Source organism: Papaver somniferum, unplaced genomic scaffold (assembly GCF_003573695.1).
Source record: "Papaver somniferum cultivar HN1 unplaced genomic scaffold, ASM357369v1 unplaced-scaffold_132, whole genome shotgun sequence".
Classification (NCBI taxonomy): Eukaryota; Viridiplantae; Streptophyta; class Magnoliopsida; order Ranunculales; family Papaveraceae; genus Papaver; species Papaver somniferum.
The window spans coordinates 19,769,173-19,780,118 of NW_020622381.1; the positions used below are offsets into that span (position 1 = coordinate 19,769,173).

Below are 10,946 nucleotides of genomic sequence, written 5' to 3' on the forward strand. Positions count from 1 at the left end.
GGGAGATAGCTGGAGTTGAAGTATCTTCAAATCGTGTTGCTAATGAGCTGAAGGAAAAAAATGACAAAATCAGACCTGTTAAGGAGTGACTTAAATATTAATGGTTGTTCCAGGTAGTTGTTTCCCTTTGAATAACATCCTAAGAATCTTTTTTCCTCAATTCGTGTTTTAATTATAACTTTTTAGACTACAAGTATAAACTAATTCTGTTTCAGCTTTCCATAGAGTGAAGGCTAGATGCCATGGTTGCGAACTTTCTGCACATACTTTTCAGGTATACTCTTGGTTCAATTTTTAAGATACATGATTTTTACTTATAGAAGCATGTAGCTTACTGAAAGGTTACTTTATTTCTTAGTAGTGCGGAAGAAAAATCAATCTTTTGGTTTTTCTCTTCTCTTATTTAGAAGAGTTATAACTAATTGAAACTATTCTACATGAGTGGAGATTGTTAGAAGAGACATGTAAGTCAGTCCTTAGCATTGACAACAATTGACATTGTGCTTAACGCTGGCAAGCCATCTGTTATTTTAAATTTGTTAACACTGCTGGTAGAATTATTCAGGTGTGTCTCCTCAATCACAGTGTATGTTAAGCAAAATAAGTTGTGGCATTTCCAACCAGTTGAAAAGAGGATGAAGCAAATATTGAATATTCATCCGTAGCTTGGTGGAAAAGGAACCTTCTCGACAACGATAAGTTGGACTTGATAAATTTATTTCTGGCATAATAGAGAAAAGGCAAGTCTCTAACTAGCAGTCAACTTATCTGCTTAATATAGAATAGTAGCTCCTCAGGTGACCATGTAATGTAGAATCAGATATGTAGAGTATAGATAGGTGATCGCTCCGTTGCTGATGATCATGTAGTAGTAAATGCAGCTGAAACTGATGGATGCAGTAGTGATACATCCCATCTTTACACATTAAATTGAACTTATCATGCATATCCTCGTGAGCTTTTAGTTTTTAATCTTTAGCAAAATACTCTGTCCGCTATATATGAAAACAAACCCATAACCAATTATGAAGAGTTTGCTTCGAGATGGGTCACCTTCGTCCCGTTTTTGTGACAGTACAGGAATGATATGGTTTAAACCTTTTCATGCATACGGAGGGAGCTAATTGACTTGCCTTAATGAAATATTTAGTTATGGTATTCCAACTAAGAAAGAGTGCAAAAGTTAACTTGCATGTTTTTGATCAAACTTAATACTTTTGGGTGCAATTATGTTTTGGTAGATTCGTAAAAGCAGCGGTGTGTTCTTCCTTTAGATTTTTGATTTTCACATGTTAAATTTCTTCCATAACAGAGTTTCATGGCTCAAAACTATTATTAATAAATATGAGTCTGTGGCACAATGGTAGTGCGTCTGACATCAAATCAGAAGGTTGTGTGTTCGATTCACACCAGATTCAATCCCTTATGGTTACTGTTTGCTATTTGAATTGCTAACTTACAATATTAGCAAGTATATGCAAGTAAAAATCCTCACTCAAACTTTATACAATTATATGCGGGTACAAATTCGGGGAGGAAAACATTTCTAGCTAGACGTCTCAGCAGCTTGGTTTTTAGAAGAAAATCAGGCTCCAAAGGAAGATTCTCAATAAGGGTGTGGAGAATAAACTAGGAAGGAAGCTCAAGAAATGTGATAGTCAAAACACTTTAGTTTCTTTGAATTCAGTTCCACGATCACTTCTAATTTTCTTTAGCTTGCGACCTTGTTCATTCTGGATTCTATTAACAATAATCTTGAATTCATCAAGGGTTTCATTCTTATGAGCTAAAAAAACCACCCAAGTGAATCTGGTGTAATCATCTACCATAACAAAAGCATACTTCTTCCCAGCAACAGTAGGTTGTTGAATAGGGAATTAAATCAAGTGGAGCTTTAGTGAGAATGTCTCGAGATGATTTATGTGGAACTTTCGTTTGTTTACCCTTTTGACAGACACCACAGACACCCTCAATCTTAGCATTGATTTTGGGAACACCTCTAACAAGTTCTTTGTAGAAGGCGATAATTGATGTGACCAAAACATTCATGCCAAATATGATCGATTCCACCTTAGTCAAATTGCAACAATTGCTAAACTGAGTATCTAAGAGCTAACAGTTATTTTTACTACGAGTTCCCTGAAAAACTACTTTTCCAGTGTTGTCTACAATGTCACATCCATTCACATTGAAGACAAATTTATGTCATTTATCACAAATTTGACTAACAGAGAGAATATTAGCAGCCATACCTTTAACGTATACTACATCATTGATTTCAGGAACGCCGGGCAGTTTGATCATCCCCTTCTTTCTAATGTAGCAACAACTCCCATCTCCGAATATTACTGGACCACCTTCAAAATTGCTTGAATTCACAAACCACGGAAGGTCTCCAGTCATGTGTCTGATACATCCACTATCAAGGAACCATTAAAAGGGTGATGTTGATTTTAGAGCAAAATCTCCCATACCAACACTACTAACCCGATTGGGTTATCTTGTTAGATTTATACACCTTTTGAGAGAAGAAAACAGTTGTTCATCTTTCTTGTGAAGATTACTAGATGCCTTTAAACTTTTCTTGAAAAATATACACGTATGTTGAAAATGATTATGAGAACCACAAAACATACATAAACCAACATCTTTAAACTCATCTGAGAGGTTCTGAGTCGCATCAGGTTTTAGAAAGCCTAAACCTCGCTTATCTCTTGACATTCGACAATTCTTCATGGAAGAATTAAATAAGTTATTCATATCCATATAAGTAACTTTGACAGACTTCAAATCCCTATGAATTGTAATATCTTTAACAAAATCAGAACTGATCCGAATTTGTTCATCCAACTTCTTCTGGAGATTAACTAGCTCTTCAGAACGTTCTCGAAGATCAAAGTTTTTGATATAAATTTCGTAATGAAGACCATTAATTTTCCTTATCAATCGTTGTTTTTCTCGACAAAGATTTTTGATGATTTTATCTAGATCAAAGAACTCAACATCATCGATGGTATCTAGAATACACTCGTGAGTAGATCTAATTCTGGTGAAGCGTTTATAGAGACAGAGTTAAATTGCTACAAACACAGACTTATGAGGTCTTAAACGTGTTTGCCAGCTCTGATACCAATTAAAAAAGCGAGGGTCTAACAATCACACCCAATATTTCGCTTACGCAATCTGTATCGACTAACTCCAATATATTTTCAAGAGAATCAACTAGATAGTCAGACTTAATCAAGGAAAATACATCCAAGAGTTATATATTTGTTTCTCTTTCTCAATGTAATCAGCAAATCAACAAATAGAAATCCGCGAGCCTGATTAATATGAAAAACAACTTGAACGGTACCAAAGACCAATGTTCAAGTGTCAATCAACTTATATCAACAACCAAAGGTTGGACAATCTAATTGATTGAACTACGCACAACCTGTGATATTTCAATTATACAAAAAATATAATGCGGAAAAAAAATAACACAGACACCAGAAATTTTGTTAACGAGGAAACTGCAAATGCAGAAAAACCCCGGGACTTAGTCCAGATTTGAACACCACACTGTATTAAGTCGTTACAGACTCTAGCCTACTACAAGTTAACTTTGGACTGGAATGTAGTTGAGCCCTAACCGATCTCACACTGATTAAGGTACAGTCGCGTTCCTTACGCCTCTGAGTCCCAGCAGGACTCTACGCACTTGATTCCCTTAGATGATCTCACCCACAACTAAGAGTTGTTACAACCCAAAGTCGAAGACTTGATAAACAAACCTATCTCACACAGAAAAGTCTATTTAATAGATAAATCTGTATCCCACATAAATACCTACGAGTTTTTGTTCCATCTTTTGATAAATCAAGGTGAACAAGAACCAATTGATACACCAGACTTATATTCCCGAAGAACAACCTAGTAATATCAACCACCTCACAATGATATTAATCGTATGGTAGCGAAACAATATATTGTGGAATCACAAATGATGAGACGAAGATGTTTGTGACTACTTTTTATCTTACCTATCGGAGATTGAATCTCGAGAAAATCTTAGAGAAGATAGTACTCAATACGATATAACAAAGTAAGATCAGAACATGCAACTACGGAGAAATAGTTGGGTCTGGATTCAGAATCCCAATGAAGTCTTTAAGTCGTTAACCTATAATGGTTTTAGAAAAACCTAGGTTAAAGGAGAATCGAATATAGTCGCAACAACTATCACACATGAGGTGTGGGATTAGGTTTTCCAGCTGCTAGAGTTCTCCCTTATATAATGTTCAAATTAGGGTTTGCAATCAATGCTACCTTGGCAACAAAGCATTCAATATTCACCGTTAGATGAAAACCTGATTAGATTCAAGCTAATATCTTTCAACTGTTAGATTGAAATTAGCTTGTTATACACAAATAAAATGTGTCTTCATTTAGATATGGGTAACCGTACCTAAACGTGTACACTTAGTTGGCTCAACAATAGTTAACCGAAGTTAGCCATATGAACACTTTCATATCAACCATGTTTATATTTATCACAACTAGTTCAAATGACTCAAATGAAACTAATTATATAGTTGTTCCATTGTTTATATTCTCGTAAAAGTATACAAGACACAATTGAAGCAAATTTTATTTTGATTCACTCGAATCAATTCATGAACATTATAGCCACGGTTTGCAAAATATTGCATTCCTTATTATATAAATGTATTTGTTCATGAACAAACCGATTTTTAGAACTTAACTCACTCAAGTATGCAAATGGGTACGCATACTTAGAGTTCTGGACTTGGTCTGTCCGCCAGTGTGCGGAAGGGTACGCATACTGTCGTTCACGACCGAACTCAGTTAAATTAGTATGCAAACAGGTACGCATACTAAATCTCGGACTTTAACTGTTAAGCCAGTACGCATACGGGTAGGCATACTAAGTTCCCGGACTTCAACTGTTAAACCAGTACGCATACGGGTATGCATACTATGGTTCCCGAATTTGGAGTAACTTGCAACAGTTAACATACAAGTATGCATACTATGCTATATCCAATCAATGGTTAATTGTTATAAACTCCATTTTAATCATTGAAACATTCTTAGAAGACGGGAATAATTGTCTCACACAAACTATTAGCTTCAAAGCAATTTTCAAGTGATAAATAGATCAATACGAAACATTCTGAGTCTACATCAAATGACTGTCTCGCACAAATCATGTAAGATGTTACCATGCGATTTTCACATGATAATCTTTTGACTTTCGTCAAGAATAAAATATGAACTTGGTTAAAGCGAAAGCTCACCAACACATATTTCAAGAAATATGTAAGCGAGTTAAACTCAGCTCGAAATATCAAATGTGTATAAAGTAAAGTCTATATAGCTATACTACTTTTGTCTCAATATGAGATAGAATATAAATAGACTTATGAGTGATAGATGAGTTCAAGTCTCCACATACCTTTTGTTGATGAAGTTCCACAAGATCCCCTTAGTAGTTCTTCGTCTTCAATCGATGAACGCCGTGAATTCTAAATCTCAACTACACATTCTATCATAATCTGGGACATAGCTATAAGTAGACTAGAAATCAAGACTTATAGTTTTGGCAACTAAACTTGACAAACAATATTGAGATAGCAACGCTTGCGAGTTCGACTGAGAAGTGCTCTAATGGTTATGGTGAAGATTTCATCCTAGGAAACAATAGTTTACATTTGTTTAAAGGAAGTACATTCATGAAATTATTTCATGAATCAAAAGGGAAATCATTAGGCTTATTGGTCCGGTTATTCATTGTAAATCTTTGGATGACCAATATGTGTGAGATGGTAGAACCGATCTTAACTTATATTATGTATCTTGGTATAACTAATAACAATGCATGACTTATGATTTAGTATAACTGTGAAAAGGCGAGGGTACCCAAATATACCTCAAGCTAAAACTTTTCCTTCCTATAAGTCCTTTCTACGAAAGTGATTGTCTATGGACTGAGTCGAGACAATACAACTAATCGGTTCACACTTCGTGTGATCTTCTATGGATACGAGATCGAGACAATACAACAACGAAGTATGTTTACTTGATACAAAGGTTCGGACTTAACCAAACACAATAGGATTGCTTATCAAGTAAATAGGAATTAACGTTTGTGTAATTTACTTTAATTATAAAAAAATAATTATAATGCGGAAATATAAAGTAAATGATACAACAAGATTTTGTTAACGAGGAAAACCGCAAATGCAGAAAAACCCCGGGACCTTGTCCAGAATTGAATACTCTCAGGATTAAGCCGCTATACAAAATAAACCAACTTCGTATAGTTGAGACCAAGCAACTAAACCTATAGTTCATCTAGTTCCGTTTGTACTCCCACGCCTCCAACTTATAAATAAGTCATGTACTTGGATCAATTCCTTTGGTTCGTATTCCAAACAGTAAATGAACAACAAATCTGTTTGGTATCAACTCTCTTGAACCAAGTGATATGAGTCGGACAAAGGCTCTTCTATTTATCTTAACATAAACTCATTCGTCAGGTTCTTAGATCTATCTTATGTTCAATTACCCAAAGTAATCATAATATTTTGCAATCAATACCTTTAATCCCAAGGAACCGTATTGATGCCGATCTACTCAACTATTCTATCCAATCTACCACAAGGATAAACCGATTATATTGAGATCCTCTTTTTACCAAAACAAGTATTGTACACACCAAAGATTTATATAACCAAGTCAGAAATATTCTATCTCTTCTTTGTCTTCAAATCTTCTTAGATCTTCAATAAACACCTGCACACAACTACTTGAATCTCTTGTTATCAATCACACACAAAACGAAGTCTGTTAACAATGGATTATCACAAGATCGTCTTTAGAACTAACAACAGTCTAAAGATCCCTGTCGAAACTTCGAACTAGTTTGAGTGAATCTTATATCAGAAGAGAAGATTCTCAAGCATAAACAAACTAGGTGCAATCAAAGTTCAACCACCGTTAGTCAATCAAATCAATTGAAAAAAAAAAGATAACCCACAATTATCTAGTTTCCCACCAACGGTACTCGTAGAGCTTCTCAATCCCAAAGAAGTCTTTAAATTGAGCGGGCGTAAGAGATTTCACATAATTAGGTTACTCTCCTCTCCGAATAGGCGGCTTTTCACCAGTAACAGTACAACAAAGGAAGTTTACTGTCACGAAGGATTAGTTTTCCCGAAATGCAAACTCCAAGTATTTATAGACAAGGAAGTTTGGACACCAAGGAATTTCCAAAACCGAAATTATTCTCAAGATATTCAATAATAATTTCCATATTCGGTTTCCATAATTCCTGAGAATGCTCTGTCCAAAAATATTGATCGAAAATCTCCTTGGAAAATCTTTAACTTGCAAATGCACATTACTAATTCTTATTTTCCATATATAATTAAAAACCTTAATTAAAAGATTCTTAGCTTATTTAATTTTGATCATGGGATTTACTTCCTTCTTAATTGTTAAGGAATATCTTTGAACAATAAAAGATACGCATTACTGCATGTGTTCAAAGTGTGTCGACATCCTTACTTTGTAAGTCCTCTTTCGTACTTACACACTTGAAAACGATTTACCACGCTTCCAAACAAGTTTATAATTGGTTCATATGACTTTCAAGAGCTATGTGATTGATTAAGAACTCTTAATCACAACTCATGGGTTTAACGGTTCTACCAAAACAAGTTTCGGTTCTACCTCCATGTGAGTATTGTGCATAGTCACACTAGCTTTCCAAAATTTGGTTGACTAGGTACTAGGATTGGTTCCCCACATATATATGGTATTTAACTCATATGTGTTGCACATGTCCATAGGATCGGTTACCCTTTTCCTAAAAACGTGTTGCACATGTCCATATGATCGGTTCCCTTTCTGCTATAAACCTTACTACACCCCATACAAGGATCGATTCCCCTTTGTGATGTGTTGCACCTCTTACTAGGATCGGTTCCGCTTTACCCAGTGTTAGGTCTTACAAACTACACAAACTCGATCATACCATCAGGTGATTACTTAAGATCGGTTTCACTAATAAAAGTCATACCAATACAAAAGTCATGCCTCATGTGAATAGTTTTACCAAGAACAAAAACAAGTCATGAGCGGTTATACTAATCACACATATTGGTCGTTCATAAGATATGCAATGAAGCAATCCCAATAACGCCTGGCGATTTCCTTTTCAATTCACAAACAAAATTCATGAACTTACTTCCTTAAAACAGATGTAAAAACATTATTTCCTAGGATGAAATCCTCACCTCATACCCATACACAATCAAAACAGCATTCAAACGATTATATCGATGTCTTATCTACAAAGTTTAATGGTTAAGCAATAAAACTCGTATTGTATTCCTTAATACTATGTCTATCTAGAGTGTTCATGCTTTGCAGTTTTGTTTTAAATATGCACGACTTGAAAGATACGTTAGGGAATGAAACAGTTCAAGTCAAATATCACTAACCTCAAGTGGAAGGATGATATTGTGGTTGTAGCTTCTTCACTTCTTCACTTCTTCAAGTCTTCGCAATACTTGTAATGTCTCATATCCTAATACTTTCAAGCTAACCTATACGAAGTTGACTCTAGTACATTTAATCAAGCGACTCTTAAATGAGTTTTGCTTCACTAAAATATGACAACCAAACTTGACATATCAACGCTTGGTGGGTTCAACCGATCTATGCTCTAACAATGGATTTTGTTAATTGGTGTAACCGATCCTAAGTAATCACCATGTGATGGTATGATTGATCCTTTTAATTGGTGTGATCGATCCTAGTAATTGGTGTGACCGGCCATGATTGTGTGTTTAATCGAGCCTTATAATTGGTATAAACGGTCCTGGTAACTGGTGTGACCGATCACAAGTAATACCATGTATAGATGGAACCAATCCTTGTAACTGGTGTAACCGATCCTAGTGACCGGTGTGACCGATCACAAGAGTTTCCATATTTAGGTATAACAGATCCTAGTGATTGGTAAAACCGATTGAACCCGTGTATGTGATTTGGTATTTGATCAATCACATAGTAGTCTTAGAAAACAGGCGAACCAATTCTAAACTTGTTTGGAAGTATGGATAACCGATTCCAAGAATGCAAATCCATGTAAATATGAAATAAGGATTTGCGGTGAAAAGATGTCAACATACTTTGAACACGAGCAGTAACTCTTATCATTTATTGTTCAAAGATATTCCTTAGTACTCAAGGTGATCATGTGCCGAAATAAATTAATAATCTTTTAATTAAGGTTTTTGATTTTATATACATTAATTGCCAGCAATTTAATGTATAGCTCTAGAAAATAAAAATTAGTAATGTGCATTTACTAGTTGGAGATTTTCTATTGAGAGATTTCAGAAATATTGGACAAGAATTTATTGGAATTATGAAAACCGAATTTCGCTATTCATTGGATATCTTGAGAATATTTTCGGTTTTGGAAATTCCTTGGTGTCCAAACATCCTTGGTCTATAAATACCTAAGTTTGCATTTCTAGCAAACTATCCTAAGAGCCAGGCAAACTTCATTTCTTTTTGTTTCTGGTGAAGCCGTCTATTCGGAGAGGAAAGTATCCTAATTAGGTGAAATCTCTTACGACAGATCAAGAATCTCTACGAGTACCGTTGGTGGGAAACTAGATAATTGCAGTGTTATTAGTTTTCGATTGATTTGATTGACTAACGGTTGTTGAAACTTTGATTTCACCTAGTTTTTTTATGCTTGACAATCTTTTCTTCTGATATAAGATTCTCTCAAACTAGATCAGAGTATCTACAGGATCTTTAGAACTGTTTGTAGATCTAAAGATATCTTGTGATAATCCATTGTTAACAGATTCTGTTCTGTGCATGATTGATCACAAGAGATTCAAGTGGTGTTGTGCAGGTTATTGAAGATTGAAGAAGATTTGAAAACGAAAAAGATTTCTTATTAGTTTTCGTATCTTGTGAATTGTGTGCACAAACCTTGATCGGCTGGGATCCAACTAGAATCATATTTATTCGATTGATTAGTTGCGTGAGATGGGCATTCCCTATATATCTCATTTGAAATTTATTTTGATTGAGTGCGAATCTAAACTTGACTACTTTGGTAATTATTGGATAGATTGGTCTAACCAGACAAAGAAGTTTATTAGATTAAACGGAAGAGTCTTTGTCAAACAACGCATCTAAATCTTGTAGCAACATTGATTAGAATGGTTACCAAACAGATTATTCCTTTGCTATTTGGAATACGATTCAAATGACTTGTTATTCACATGCGTGACTCTAGAAGTCAAATACGCAGGGATACTGAGGGAACTAAGTAGCTCCGAGAGTCTGCTTGGCCTCAACTATACGAAGTTGGTATTAGATTTTGTATAACGACTTAATTCTGAAAGTATTCAAAACTGGACTAGGTCCCGGGGTTTTTCTGCATTTGCGGTTTCCTCGTTAACAAAATTTTGTTGTGTCTTTTACTTTGATTTCTGCATTATAATTGTTGATTATAATAAATTAAAATACACATATACGTTAACTCCGCATTACTTGATAGTGATCTTATAGAGTCTGGTTATCACCAAACTTATTATCAACTAACACACTTTGTTGTAGTATTGTCTCGATCTTGTATCCATAGTCAATCACACAAGTTATCTTGTTGTTGTATTGTCTCGATCTCGTATCCATAGACAGTCACATGAAGTGTGAACCGAATTGTCGTATTGTCTCGAATCTGTCCATAGACGATCATATTCGGTAGAGGACTTATAGGTTGAAACAAAGAAATTCTGGTGTATTTGGGTACCCTCGTCTTTTCAATTGGTACCAGAGCAGGAAAACACGAAAAGATCAAACAATCTGTGTTTGGTGCGATCCAACCTATAAGACATGAGTCGAAA

General features: G+C 35.1%; 1 non-coding gene across 1 annotated transcript; it reads left to right on the forward strand.

Annotated features, from left to right (window-relative positions):
* Window positions 1-1,346: 1,346 nt before the first annotated feature.
* TRNASTOP-UCA lies at window positions 1,347-1,418 on the forward strand. Its single transcript has one exon. It is a non-coding gene; the product is annotated as a tRNA-Sec (tRNA).
* Window positions 1,419-10,946: the final 9,528 nt, after the last annotated feature.